The sequence below is a fragment of the Lissotriton vulgaris genome, chromosome 2_2 (assembly GCF_964263255.1).
Source record: "Lissotriton vulgaris chromosome 2_2, aLisVul1.2, whole genome shotgun sequence".
Classification (NCBI taxonomy): domain Eukaryota; kingdom Metazoa; phylum Chordata; class Amphibia; order Caudata; family Salamandridae; genus Lissotriton; species Lissotriton vulgaris.
Window position 1 is genome coordinate 5,924,587 of NC_141688.1, and position 14,417 is coordinate 5,939,003.

General features: G+C 43.7%; 1 protein-coding gene across 1 annotated transcript in view; it reads left to right on the top strand.

Annotated features, from left to right (window-relative positions):
• LOC147728929 (sulfotransferase 1B1-like) overlaps positions 1–14,417 on the top strand; it is a 659,149-nt gene that overhangs the window by 323,226 nt on the left and 321,506 nt on the right. The window lies entirely within an intron of this gene.

Here is a 14,417-nt window from a genome sequence, read left to right on the forward strand (position 1 = left end):
CGGTTGTGTGTTTGATGTAACACCCTAAGTGGCAAGGGTGTGCCCAGACATGGGTTCTGGGCTCATTGTGCCAGTGGAGACAAGCTACAACCAACTTACGAGCCCAACTCAGGGTGAAACCATCTTGATATACTTAAATTCTCTTTCAGGGATGACCTTGCCTGGCAATTTGGGCTGGGCGATTCCCATTGGGTCAGGGTCAAAATGAATTTGCATTGCCATTGGTTGACTTTGGCTGATGTGAGCCCTGGCCAAGCAACAGCCACAATCCCTGGCAGGATTAAACACAAAAAGTCACTAAATTGACATGTGTTTAACTCTGGGTACCTTGGCACACAAACCAGTCAGGCTCAACTTAGACACAAGGTGTAAATCAATTATGCAGTACCCAAACAGTAATAAAGTGACAACACAACACAAGAAACATCCCACACCAAGTTAGACAAAATAGAGTAAAATATAATACATTATTTGAAACCAAAATGACAAAAATCTAATCAGTATAACCAGAGTTATGAATTTTTAAAGTTTCAGTAGAAACAAAAAAACTAGGGGGTTATTTATAAGCCCCTTGCACCACTGTTGCGTCACTTTTAACATGAGAAAAGTGACGCAAAAGTGGTGCAAGGGGCTTGTAAATCTGCCCCCTAGTGTCCTAAAGATGAAAATGCCAACAGCGCACATCTAGTTTCACAAGATCAGGTCAAAGTCGAAAAAATATGGCTAACCGTGATGGGGCGCAGTTCGGCTGCAAGAAGTAGGCCTGGTCAATGTTTACCTTTTGGAATTTTTAGGAGAAATGTCCTGAGAAGGTAAAGTTGAGCAGTACATGGCTGCAGGGGGTACCTTAGGAAGAAGCGTTGTCATCAGGGAGCCTTGGGCTGAAGGTTCGATTAGGATTTCTACGTTCGTACTTAGTATCTTTTTTGGAAGTTGAAAATGTCTAGCGGGGCGTGGCAGGAGGCTGTAGCCAAAGACAGTTCGAGAGGCTCGAATACCCCTTTGGTGAAGGGCCATTAACAGGATTTGCAGAGAAGAAGAACGCAGCAGTAGCAGGTCAACCGGCGATGCACCGTGGGCAGATAGACAAGCAGGTTGGCCTAAGTCTTCCCTCGGTTCCAAAAGCAGGTTTTAGCCAAAAATGTTATCTGTTTTAGATTTTGGATTTCTGGGCATCTTTAGCACCGCAACCAATGCTTCAGGACTGGTGAGGCACCACTTTGTGTTTAAGGACTCACTCAGGCTGGGTCCAGGTGTGGGTTCAAGGTTTTGGGAGCCTTTTCTGTCCTGTGGTTCTGTACAGGAGGCCAGCAAACTAGCCCTTTGAATCCCTCTGATAGTCATGGGTGCAGGTGGGGATACAGGACTCCAACAGCAGGGCTGGCCTCTGAGGCTTCAAGGCAGGCTCCAGGTAGCAAAGCAGTATTTCCAGGTACAGCAAAGCAGTCTTGCAGAGTCCACAGCCGATCACAGCAGCAGGCAATCATCTGAGAGTCCTTCCTCAAGTCCAGAAAGTGAACTGAAGAATGGGTCTGAGGCTCCTATTTTTATACCTGATGCTTTCCCTATGGAAGGTGGGAGAAGCTCCTAGAAGGTCTCTTAGAAATGCAAGGAATTTCCTGACTCCCCTCCTCTGGCTTCAAGCTTGCTGCAGTGCCGACAGGGGGGATCTTTCTGTTTTAGTGTTGCTAGATATGTCTGCTGCATTTGATACGGTGAGCCACACAGTACTGTTGGAAAGACTACCTTACCTGGGAATAAAAGGTTGTGCTCTACAATGGGTATAATCCTATCTCTCAGGGAGGCAACAGACGGTTACAATGCCACCGTTTGAGGCAAGTCAGGCTCCTGTACTCCACGGAGTTCCACAAGGGTCTGAAATGTGTCCCAGTCTCTTTAATATTTACTTGTGCCCTCTACTCTTGTTAATTAAGTCCTATGGAATCGACCTGATTAACTACACGGATGACACCCAATTGGTGTTCTCCCTCGAAGGAAAACAGGCGGTGTCCATGGACAAATTTTCAAGAGTGTATACTCCAGACAGTAGGCTGGCTTAGGCAAAACTCGCTGCAATTTAACAGCGGAAAAACAAAGGTTATATTTAGCCCGCCTACCAGCCTGCAGCAGTAACCTAGGCTGGAGTTTAAGATCATCCCAGAGAAAGATCCTATAGCCCCTGCCAAAACGGTGCGCAATTTGGGGGTATTAGTGGATGGCGGTCTCCAAATGGAGTCCCAAGCAAACAAAATTGTTAAGGTTTGCTTCTCTCTGTTACGGATGCTACACTAGATCCTCCTGCTTCTGCCTATAGATACCTGCTCATTTGTGGTAAGGAGCGTAATCCTTAGTAGACTGGGCTACTGCAATGCCCTGTATTTGTGTGCACCGCAATACATTCTACAGAGATTGCAGAGAGTCGAGTCGATGGCAGCAAAGCTGGAACTGAACAGGTACCACAGGGCCTCCACGACCGGTGCCCTGAGAGACTTACATTAGCTGCCTGTTAGAGAGAGAGTGGTTTTTAAATCTCTCTGTATTGTGTATAGAGCAGCCCATGGTTTGGGTCCCATCCCATTACAGGAAAGATTTACCTGGCATAACCCGAAAAGACAGCTCCGCTCCTCCAATACGAGACTAATAAGAATAACAAGATTTAAGAAAACCAGGATGGTGGGCAGAGCCTTCAGTGTGGCAGCCACATGTCTTTCGAACGACCTGCCCCAGACAATCAGACAGGCCGACTTATTTTCATGTTTCAGAAAGAGTCTGAAAACATGGCTATTTCCAAGGGCGTAATAGTAGACCTTCCCTACCAGTTCAGGTTGATCTTCCTGCTGACTAGTCTGTAGCCTAAGACTCAGGATACCCGTAGGGTGGCAGTTTTGCGCTATATAAATGTTATATACTATACAATATAATGCAATACAATGTGGAGGTAATACCTTCTTTATGTGAAGGCAGAGTATTGCCTATTCAGTTGCAAGTGGGTCTGGTCTCAGCTCCACCTTCACATTCTGCCAGCAGTTGGCCTTTCAGACACACTTAATCTCTTTGCTGTGTGACAGTCTGAGAGGAATTTACAAAGTCTAAGTTTTGGTTACAGCCAGTTATTTGACCCAAGACCTGCTGCAGGCAAAAAGGGGAAAAGGACAGGAAAATGTCAACATTTTCACAATTGTGTAATTAATGATCTTTAATCTGACTTTACAATTAAAAAGATTTTTCATTCCAATTTCATAGATACCAAACATGAACTGACTTCTTAGTTCCAATCAAAATTTAGCACATATTAAATTTAATAAGGCAACCCAATGTTATCCTATAGGACTGGCAGGCCTCACATTAGCAGGAAAACGAATGTAGGGGTTTTTCACTACCAGGATATGCACAACATATAAGTACATTCCCAACCTTTTAATGACAACACACACTGCCTTATGGGCTACCTAGGGCCTACCTTTGGGGTGACTTATACGCAATAAAATAATGGCAAGGGGGTTATATTGCCAGGTTGAACTAACAGTTTAAAACTGCATTCAGGCTGCAATGGCAGATCTAGCAAATATTTGAAGGTGTAACTTAAATGGGTGGCACAATAAGTGTTGCAGCCCACTACTAGCATTTAGTTTACAGGCCCTGTGTAGGGCATATGGTATACCACTTCACAAGGCACTTATAAGTAAATAAAAAATGCCAATCAGATGTTCTATGGCCAACAGAAAAGAAGGTAAGTAGGCAAATAGTTTGCGGGAAGTCCAAACTAAGGCAGACTGGCTAAACAGTGAGCTTAACAATATCCCCAATAAAAGAAAATTTACACAAACAAATCTAACCACATGAAAATCAATAAAATACAAACCTCACATATGCATAATGCATGCTTTGGGGAAGCCCCAAAAAGACCCAGCCAGACATGACATTTTCTTTCAAACTCTGGTTTCTGTGAGGTTCAGATAGACTAACAATAAGGTGCCTGACAGGGACAGACTGGCAAGAAATTATTCATTTAATCCTTTGGTCTTGCTTTATTGCAAGTTAAAATTCGGTTTAATAAATGACTAGTATAATGATTGTATGGAACAGAGCTGTTTCATGCAATCATTATAGTTACATCTCTTTAGACATTGCATTTATCCTCTTCTGTAGTTTTGCAAAATCTGGAAAACAGAATAAAAACCTAACCATGGAGAAGAACAGGGTTTTCACTAAACATGTATGAAAATCTTTTTTCCAGAAAGAAAATTCTTTTCTAGAGTCCCTCACCCACCAGGATTTCTCCTAAATGGCGTGTTTCATTATTGGGGTCCTCTCAATCCGCTGCAGATTGAGGCGTGCTGAGACTTGCGGAACTATGTAGGAGCACTAAGTTGTGGAAAATGTGTAGCGCGGTGAAAGTGGAGTGGAAAAACAAAAAGTTAAAAATACCTAATTAGTGGGCTAATATAAAATTAAGGGGTTGAGTGCGCTACTGGGGTGTAGGCGCATCCCTGTGATGGGCACACTTATGTGGTACTGTGTACTGCAACACAACACAGTAAATTCCAAAGAAGTTCAAATAAAGTTCCAATACTTGAAGGTTTCAAAATTTAATCAAAGTTTTCCATCGATATATTTCATATTTTCTTCATATGAGTTGACTAACAATCAATTTTATCATCGTCAGAAACTGAAAGTAGCTCCAATGCATTTCGGACAAGGTGTCCTTTCTCTAGGAGCACTGCAACAAAGGATATACAAAAGGACTACATGCGAGTACTTTGGTAAAGTACCACAGAGCGCTTCGAATTCCGCGGGGCCTAAGGATTGCCCTTAAGCCCTTTCTCTGCAAAAATTCAGTAAAGTTCAAGGAGAAGTGGTTCGCGATCCTGAACAAGTGCTCTCTGGACCTCATTCTTCTTATAATAGAGGAATTATCCAGTATCTTGGAGGAATTGCAAAAAGATATAGAATCAGTCACTGAAGAACTCTCGAAGACCATACCGCCTGAGGATTGGGCAAAGATATTGGAGGACATTAAGGTCCAATTAGCAAAACATACACAGGAGGTGAATGAGAGAAAAATTAGAAAACTACGAAGAGATACAGTGGATTACAAGCTCGGTGAGGTGTACACCTGGGCAGAGGTGTACGCCCATCGCAGACAGAACAGGCCATACACTCAAAGCACAGATACATCGTCGACTGGTAGTGACCAGTCTACTAGACCTAAAGCTAGTGGAAGATTCCGACAGCAACAACCACGACAAACGGGTGAAGAACAGATCCAAGAAAGTTCAGCATCCGGCCAGAGTTTGTCACACACCACCAGAGAGGAGCCTTTTTTAGAGGAGGGCCGACAAGAAAAGGAAGACCCAGGAGGGGCAAAGGGAAGAGAAAAGGAGCCACCAACTACCAGGAGTGTAACAGCAGAGAAAAAGAAGGACAAACCGAAAAAACCCACGACCTGAATAATCTGGTCATTAATATTTCCAATACCAAACTGGACGCTATCACTGTGGAAACCTTACAGAAGGGAATGTCGTTTGTCCCCACGACCGGAACTAGTAAGTTGGAGTTAGAAATTTCTCTATATAAATTGATGAGGAAATTGCGTTTGAGGCATTTTTTTGACAACGTGGTTACAGAAAGAAGAGATATGAAAGAAGATCAACTATTGGGATTGACACCACACAGTACCTATGAGGCACCCATAACACATAGGACATTGGATTCTTTTGAAAACCTAGTAAGAGCAGACTTGTCTAAACTAAGCTTCAGGAACAAAACAAGACAACCCAACTTGACACAGAAACAGATCCAGATACTTCGGAACATTGCGAACAATCCACACATCATTTGTCAGAAAGCTGACAAGGGAGGAGCTATTGTGGTAATGAATACCTCTCACTATGAACAGGAGGTGGAAAGACACTTGGGGGACACTCATACATACTTGCTCTTGGATTATAATCCCAAAGACCAGTTTGCAAAGATCATAAACGGCATCATTGACAAAGCCTTTAATGATGGAACCATAAATGAAAAAACTAAAAAACTAAGAAATTTCTCATCATGAATCATCCTAGGAGTCCGGCAATACATATGTTGCCGAAGATTCATAAAGACTTAGTTCATCCTCCCTTCCGACCCATTGTATCGACTGTTGGAAGCATACACCAGCCCATTGGTTAACTGCTAGATAGACATTTACAATCAAGTGTGATGAGGATGAGAACATTTGTGAAAGACACGACCCATTTCCTGGAAAGACTGGACATGGTCCAATTGGAAGAAAATGAAGAAATCTTGTTATGTAGCATGGATGTCAAATCCTTATATACTTCCATTCCTCACCAGGATGGCATTGAGGCGATAGAACATATATTGCTCAATAAAGAAATGGACTCTGACTTTAAAGTGTTTCTCATGGAACTACTTCACTTTACTCTTTTTCATAGCTACTTTGAATGGAAAGGCAAATACTATTTGCAGTTAACCGGGACGGCCATGGGAAATTCGGCGGCCCCTGTCTACGCAAATCTGTATATGGAACACTTTGAAACTGAATATATCCTTAACAGCGAACCATGGAAGTCCAACGCAAAAATGATATTGAGGTATATCGACGACATGTTCGTGATCTGGTCGGGTTCAGAACCTGAACTAAGGAACGCCATTATCGAGCTCAACACACGCGATGAACACATACAGTTCACATCCGAAATAGATGCCAACAAAATTACTTTTCTTGATGTAGAAATACGTAGGAATGGGTTACTTTTTGAAACTGATCTCTACCGCAAACATACAGACCGCAACAATCTGTTGCACTACAATAGTTTTCATAACAACCCATTGAAAACGCACTTACCTTACTCGCAAATGTTGCGAGTGAAAAGGATTGTTTCATCTCCAGTAACATCAGAGATCAGGATCCATGAAATGGAAGACAGATTTAAAAAAAGAGGATACCCCCAAAAGATATTGGATGAAGCGAAATTAAGATGCACCCAAAAAGACAGGAAAGATCTATTGATTCAAGTTCCTAAAAAAGAGAACACAAGAATTGTGGTGGTATCGAAATATTCTACAAAAAGCAAAGCCTTTAAAAAGATTATCACCAAGCACTGGGCTATATTAGCCAAAGAGGTTGACTTCAACAAGATCTTCAATGAAATGCCCCTTTTTGCTTACCAGAGAGGGACTAATTTGGGTAACATGATTAAATCTGGCACGACCAATCCTGAGGAAGTTTTCAATGGCACATTACCCTGTCACAACTGCAGTCATTGCAATAACATTATCAGAGGGAATGTCATCACCCATCCTAGCAAGGGTTACAAGATTAAATTACGCGTTTCAGCAACCTGTGATTCCATGAACGTTATATACCTTTTAAAATGCCCATGTGGACAAGGTTATGTGGGTAAGACTGAGAGAAAGATGAAGGTGAGACTTAACGAGCACAAGTCTAACATTCGCAACAAACAGACTAAATCTACTTTTGCAACTCATTTTTGCGAAGCTTCGCACAATGTAAGCCAACTCAGATTTACCATCCTAGAAATTGTCCAGAAACGTGAGGGTGTTGACAATCACAACAACTTGCTACGCAGAGAAAATTACTGGATGTTTAAACTTGAAACACTGAAGCCCACTGGAATGAATGAGAGAACTGAATTCAAATGTTACCTATGATATTTTGGAACGCAACTTGCATGTTTTCTTATAATTGCCTGTTTTTCTCTTACCTATGAGAATGATCATGTGATACCTAATGTGAATATTTTTGTTTTTCACACACAACTGTTTTTGGTTTACTATGCTAGCTTTTATTGACCCCTTTTATTTACTCATTTATAGATTTGCTGGTTTACTAGGTATTTATATACATCTTTCTATCTATTTGAACATGTTTAGTCACTCAGATGTTGACCATATTTTGTCACCATACAGTCTCGTTTCAGTTTACTTTATTACCAGGCACCTTGGGTTTCTGTGTAACCTTTTCCGTCATGGCGACTCTTTTTCTCACGTCGTTTTCACCCTTTTCGAACCTTCCTTTATCTCTATTATCTTTAGAGGGACTTGGTCTGTTGTTTATTTCTACCTATTACTAACATTGTAAACGCGGGTTTTCGAGCTCGCAGCGGGAACCTCTTTGTGAAGCAGCATATGGGCGCGCTTTCATAACTTTACCGGTAAGCGGAGAGATTAACTCCTTCTAATCTTGCATGCGCAGGGTTGGTTCATTATTCAATTGTTTACGTGACATCTCACCCGACAGCATCCGATTCTTTTACTGTGGGTATCCCACGGAGCCTGCTTCCCTGGTGGTGGCTTACTCTTCACTCCGCGTTTTTATTTCACTTTGCACATACTTTTTCATTTCGCACCGAGTTGCCCCTAGTTCTTTTTAGTGAGTACACACGAGACCATTCCTTTTGATGTATTTTCTGCAGGGTATCTTTGTAACCTACTGATTCACGTGGTGGCTCCTATCGGTTTAATCTATTCTTTTCGCTGATAATCTTATATACAATTGTGATTAATGTATAGAAGTCCCTGACACATCCTCATATTATTTTTTTTAGAATTTTTTTTAGAATCCAGTCCCTGATGAAGGCCAATATACGGCCGAAATGCATTGGATGCTAACTGTATAATTTTCACAAGGCTGGATCGCCTGATTTTTTATTTTGATGACGCAACGTTTTGAAACAATGAAAAAATAAATACAAAAGATCTATGAAGAGAACTTGAACTTATTTTGGATTATAATTTGTGGAACCATTACAGCCCAGTATATGGGTTTATGCTGTGACCAGGGGACGTAACCCAGTTGAGGGTTATGCAATTACTGTTGCAGCACACAGTACCACATAAGTGTGCGCATCACAGGGATGCGCCTACACCCTAGTAGCGCACTCAACCCCTCAATCCATTAGGACGTACCTGAACAGTTACGTCACCTGTAGGAGCACCTTAAATTGACTACCATATCTACCTTCTCAGCGAACTTTCCCAATCACCAACGCTGCGCGCCGTGCCTAATTATTCCAGTCTAATATAAAATTAGGCAGAATTTTGCTTCATGATCTGCTGTGGTAGAGTGGTTTGTAGTTGCACCTTTGTCAAAGCACACCTCTGGCGAATCATCCTAATGACACCCTGGAGACCCCCTGCCGATCATGAAGCAAAATTCTGCATAAACTAAATACAACGTGTCAGCGTTTAACCGTATATATTATGTGTTAGGTGTATACACACTAGGTGTGCAGCTCATTAATTCCTAATTATAGGTTTGCTTAGGACTGGCATGCATAGGGATGGTCCTCGTGTGGTCCTGAAGAAGAGCTTTGAGAGGACAGACCCAAAACTAGGGACTCTATACTGATTATAGTTAGACTTTCCCTATTTTAGTCATACTAACTAGGGGGCAGGAATAAAATATTAGCCCACTAATTAGGTATGTTTAACTTTCCACTCCACTTTCACTGCACTACACATTTTCCACAACTTGGTGCTCCTACGCAGTTCCGTAAGTCACAGCACGCCTCAATCCACAGCGGATTGAGAGGACCCCAGTGATGAGCAGGCCACTTAGGGGAAAACCGGGTGGGTGAGGGGACTCTACAAAATAATTTTTCTTTCTGGAAAGAGGCTTTTCATACATGTTCAGTGAAAACCCTGTTCTTCCCCATGGTTAGGTTTTTATTCTGGTATTCCAGATTTTGTAAAACTTCATTCAGTTAGGAGGTTGAACCTAACCTCAACCTCTATCTCCCCCATCTTTTTATTGCATTTATCCTGTTCTCTCAGCATATTGCAGTAGGTCCATACTCGTGGATTTTCTGATGCACAGGTGATAGCTGTGCCCCTTTATGCACTCATCAGTGTTATGAGACAGCCCTCTTCTCTCTCCTTTCACAGTTTTTGACTGTGTGCATTTTTATTTTTGCTGGTTTTAGAACTCTGGGCACTTTACCATTCCTGATCAGTACTAAAGTGCACGTGTTCCTTCTGTAAATTGTGATTATGATTGGTTATCCATGATTGGCATATTTAATATACTGGGAAGACCCTAGAAAAGTGCACTGTGTATGCCTACAGCTTGTAATTCAATTGCTACTAGTGGGCCTGCAGCACTTATTTTGTCACTCACTTGAGTATCCCTACAACCATGTCTCAGACATGCCACTGCAGTGTCTGTGAGTGCAGTTTTAAACTGCTGTGTTGTCCTTGACTTGACTTTGCTTTCTATATCCTTCTTGCCAAGGTTTTTCAAGAGCTTGTGTGTGCTTGCCTCCTGTTAGGAAGTCTCAGAGCCATCAAAGACTTAAGTTACAGCCCCTGCACCCCTCTGCTGGGAGTTCTGATCTGCCAAGTGGTGCCAATTCCAATTACCTGGAAGTGGCTTTTGCTGCAAAGGACTAAGAAAATCCACACATCAACATCCAGCACCTGCTTTTCCTGACACAGCATCACTGTCCAGCTGCAAAATCAATGCATCGCTGCAGCCAAAGAATCGACGCAGCACCTGCAGTACAGCTGAGGTATTGCAGCAGCCTGAGTCTCGAGCACCATGTCTCCATTGTCCGAGGTATTTGATCTGACTCAAACACAGGCCATGCTGTGCGGATACAGAAATCAATGCATCACCTGCTTTGCAGCTGGTAGGATGACACAGCACATGTTTAGCCACAGCTGCATTATCCAGCTCGTCCCGATATTCGACGCATCGCACCTGTGCTCCAAGTTCTTCATTGACATTGCTCAGAAGTAAGGAACAGAGGCCGCATGTCCTTAGATCGATGCATCACATCCCCTGACAGTGAGGTTTCAATACATCACCTCCACTGCACTGCAGTAAGGAATAGATACATCACCTCCCCTGATAGTAAGGAATTGACGCATCACCTCCCCTGGCAGTAAGAAACAAATGCATCAGTTTGTTTTTCTGGTGCTTATCTCCCCTGCGCCTGTTTTCATCTTTGATTTTGACTCATCCCAGGTACTTTGTGATAACAGTGATGCATCCATAGTTTTCAATGGGCTGAACTATTTTGAACCTTTTAAAAGTGATATCATTACTTGTGTATGTTGGATTTTTTTTGTTTTGGTCATGTTTTATTCAGATAAATGTTGGTTATTTTTTGTAACTGGAGTGGTGACTTTTTGTAGTGTTTTCACTGATACTGTGTATATTTGTACAAATTCTTTACACATTGCCTCCGAGATGAGCCTGACTGCTCAATCCATCCTACCACTGGGTTAAGCGGAGGTTATCCTGAGTATGTAACTTCCTTACCCTGACTACAATAAGGGACCCTACCTGGACAGGATGCAAGCCACTGCCATTAGAGACCTCCATTTCTAACATTGGTGGTCAGCAGTGATACTAGTACTTGTGTTTGTACTTTACATACAGTGATTGGTGTACACTGCTACTAAAGTGCAGGACATTACGCAACCACATCTTTTTACCTTCTTAGAGTTTGGATACTTTTTGATCTTTCTGCTTCAAGCAGGTCTAAGTCTATAGAGACCATTTTCCCCCTGCAGATTTAATTTTCAACGAGGTCAGATTGGAGTCCCTGAAATTCTCATGGTCTGGGAAGAAGGGATACCCCTGACCTTACTAGGGAAGAGATGGATGAACTGGGCGACTTGCCTGAGCTGACCCCTTGGCAGCAATAAAGGTGTTCCATGAGGGAAACGTTCTGCACTGACATGACCTACTCTTGTGGGTCTTAGGCAGCGGACTGAGGTCTAGGCAGATGGCAAAGAGCCCAGGTCACATCTGCTCTACTGGGAAAATGGTCACCAAGGATCCTGAGCCTTGGACAGCCAGTGATCTCATGGTACCCCTGAGCGACAGAACCTTCCTACTGGGTTTGGCTCATGATTTGACTTTGACAGACTTGCCACCCACTTATGGTGGACCCAAATGCGAAGTCAATCAGATGCATTTTGTCGGCCTTGTCCAACTTGCCATGTAAGTGGCAAGAGTGGAGGAGATGTAAGGCTCCCCGTCAAGCATTCCCTGTCATGAGCACCCCTTTCGAGCATCTGGGCATTGACATTGTGGGGCCTCTGGAGCCCAAGACAGACATGGGCAACAGGTTTAACCTTGTCCTGGTCGACCATGCCACCTGGTACCCAGAAGCTATCCTTCTGGGTACAGTGACAGTGCCTTTCATAGCCTGGGCACTGATGGGGATCTTTACCCATTGAGGTTTCCCTAAGGAGGTAGTATCTGACTGGGAACTTCTTCTCGCTGTACATGAAGGCCATGTGGCAGGAGTGTGGCGTGAAATATAAATTCACTTCTCTTTGCCACCCCCAGAGTAATGGGATGGTTGGGATATTCAACCATATCCTGAAAGGCATGATTGGGGGGATCTGTCAGAACTCATGTGGTGTAAGTGGGATGTCTAATTGCCGTGCCTACTCTTTGCTTAAAGGGAGGTACTGTAGAAAGGGTTTGACTTTAATCCATTTGAGCTGCTGTATGGGAACCCTGGGAAAGGACCTTGCCATTTTGTGAAGATCAGCTGAGAACAAGGTCCTAGGAAGACTCTCCCAGGATGTATTGAGCTATATGCTGACATTCCAGAAACAAACTGCCCACTTCGGGAAACTCACGCAGACAAATGTAGAAGTAAACCAGGAGGACATGAAACATTGGTACAACCAAAATACCACTCTGAGTTTCAGCCTAGTCAGAAGGTGTGGTGATGGAGCCAGTAGAGCCCCTTGCTCCACATGACAAGTGATCTGGCCTATACGAGGTGAAGGAGCAAAAGAGGTATGTGACCTACCTGGTGGACTTGCAGACTCCTTGGCACCCCGTGAGGGTCTTGCATGTGAACATCCTCAAACTCCAGTTCAAGATGTATAAATTGACCATGCTCTTTACTACTGATGATGGAACGGAAGAGGAGTGGGAGCCTCTCCCTGAACTCCTGTCTTCCAAGGAGCCGGATAGGTCAATGGAAGGTGTGGTCCTCGCCCCTACACTGACTCTAGACCACTAAAGGGACTGTAACCAGTTGCTGGGCCAGTTTGCCACTCTGTTCTTGCTTACCCCAGGAGTCACCGATTTGGTGAACTCATGATATTGACAATCGGGACAGTTCACCTGTGAAACTCAGACAGAGGGAAGGTGCCCATCAAGGAGGAGGTGTGCAAGATGTTAGCTTTTGGGGTAACTGAGCCCTCCAGCAGTCCTGAGTCCAGCCCAGTGGTTTTGGTTCCCAAAGCTGCTGTGCCCTGTGCCTCTCCAGAACCGCTATTTTGTGTGGACTGACATGGGCTCAAAACCGCCCACCCCATCCACCAAGCTGCGGAGCACATTGACCGGCTGGGAGCTGCCAAGTTCCTTAGTATGTTTTATCTAACGTCTGGGTACTGGCATGTTGCCTTGCAAGAGGGGGCACAGGAGAGGTCAGTGTTCTCAACCCCAGAGGGGCACTACCAGTTACAGGTTATCCCCTTTGGGTTGAAGAACACCCCTGCCACTTTTCAGAGGTTAGTCAACCAGGTCCTGGCTGGGCTGGTGGACTTCAGTGCCATCTACCTGGATGGCATTGCAGTGTTACGCTCCAGTTGGGATGATCACTTGCACCACCTCTGGGAAGTATTGAAGGCCCAGCAGAAGGCAGGCCTTGTGATCAAGGCCAGTAAGTGCCAGATAGGGCAGGAGTCTGTAGTGTTCTTGGGGCGTCAGGTAAGAAGCAGCTCAGGTGACGCCCCTACAACCCAAGATTGACATCATTCTGGCATGATCACCCTCCAACATCCAGACAGAGGTGCGTGCCTTGTTAGGTCTCACCGGGTACTACTGCAGATTGGTCAAGAGGTATGGCACAATTGGTTTCCCCTTGATGCTGCTGACGTTGAGGGAGCAGCCACGTCAGGTGATCTGGACTGAGGCATGTCAGACCACTTTTGATACCCTGAAGAAGGCCATGTGCACAGCACCAATGCTCAAGGCTCCTAACCTCCAATAGTTTGTGGTGCAGACTAATGACTCGGAGCACAGCTGTCCACCCATAGCTTTCATTAGTAGGAGGCTACTTCTGCTAGAACAGAGGTGGAATGCAATTTAAAAGGAAGATTTGCTGTTGTCTGGGAGCTGAAGAAGATAGGGCCCTTTAGGTTCAGAAAGACTACAGACTGCTATGGAGTATGCCAGTGTCTCCTGAGGATGGAACGCATCGGTATGCATTTGCTGAGTAGCAGGTGTTTTTTAAGTTGTTTTAAAAGAATCATAAAAATACAATGAGGTTAAAGTATGCTATATAAATGAAAAAAAATATGTAAATCCTAAAAATCGACAGTTGCTAAAGCATGTTCTCGTGGTACGGGTGTGTCACTGATATATAATCTCTCTAGGTGATTGCCCAAATGCAAACATTAAGAGTTGTTCA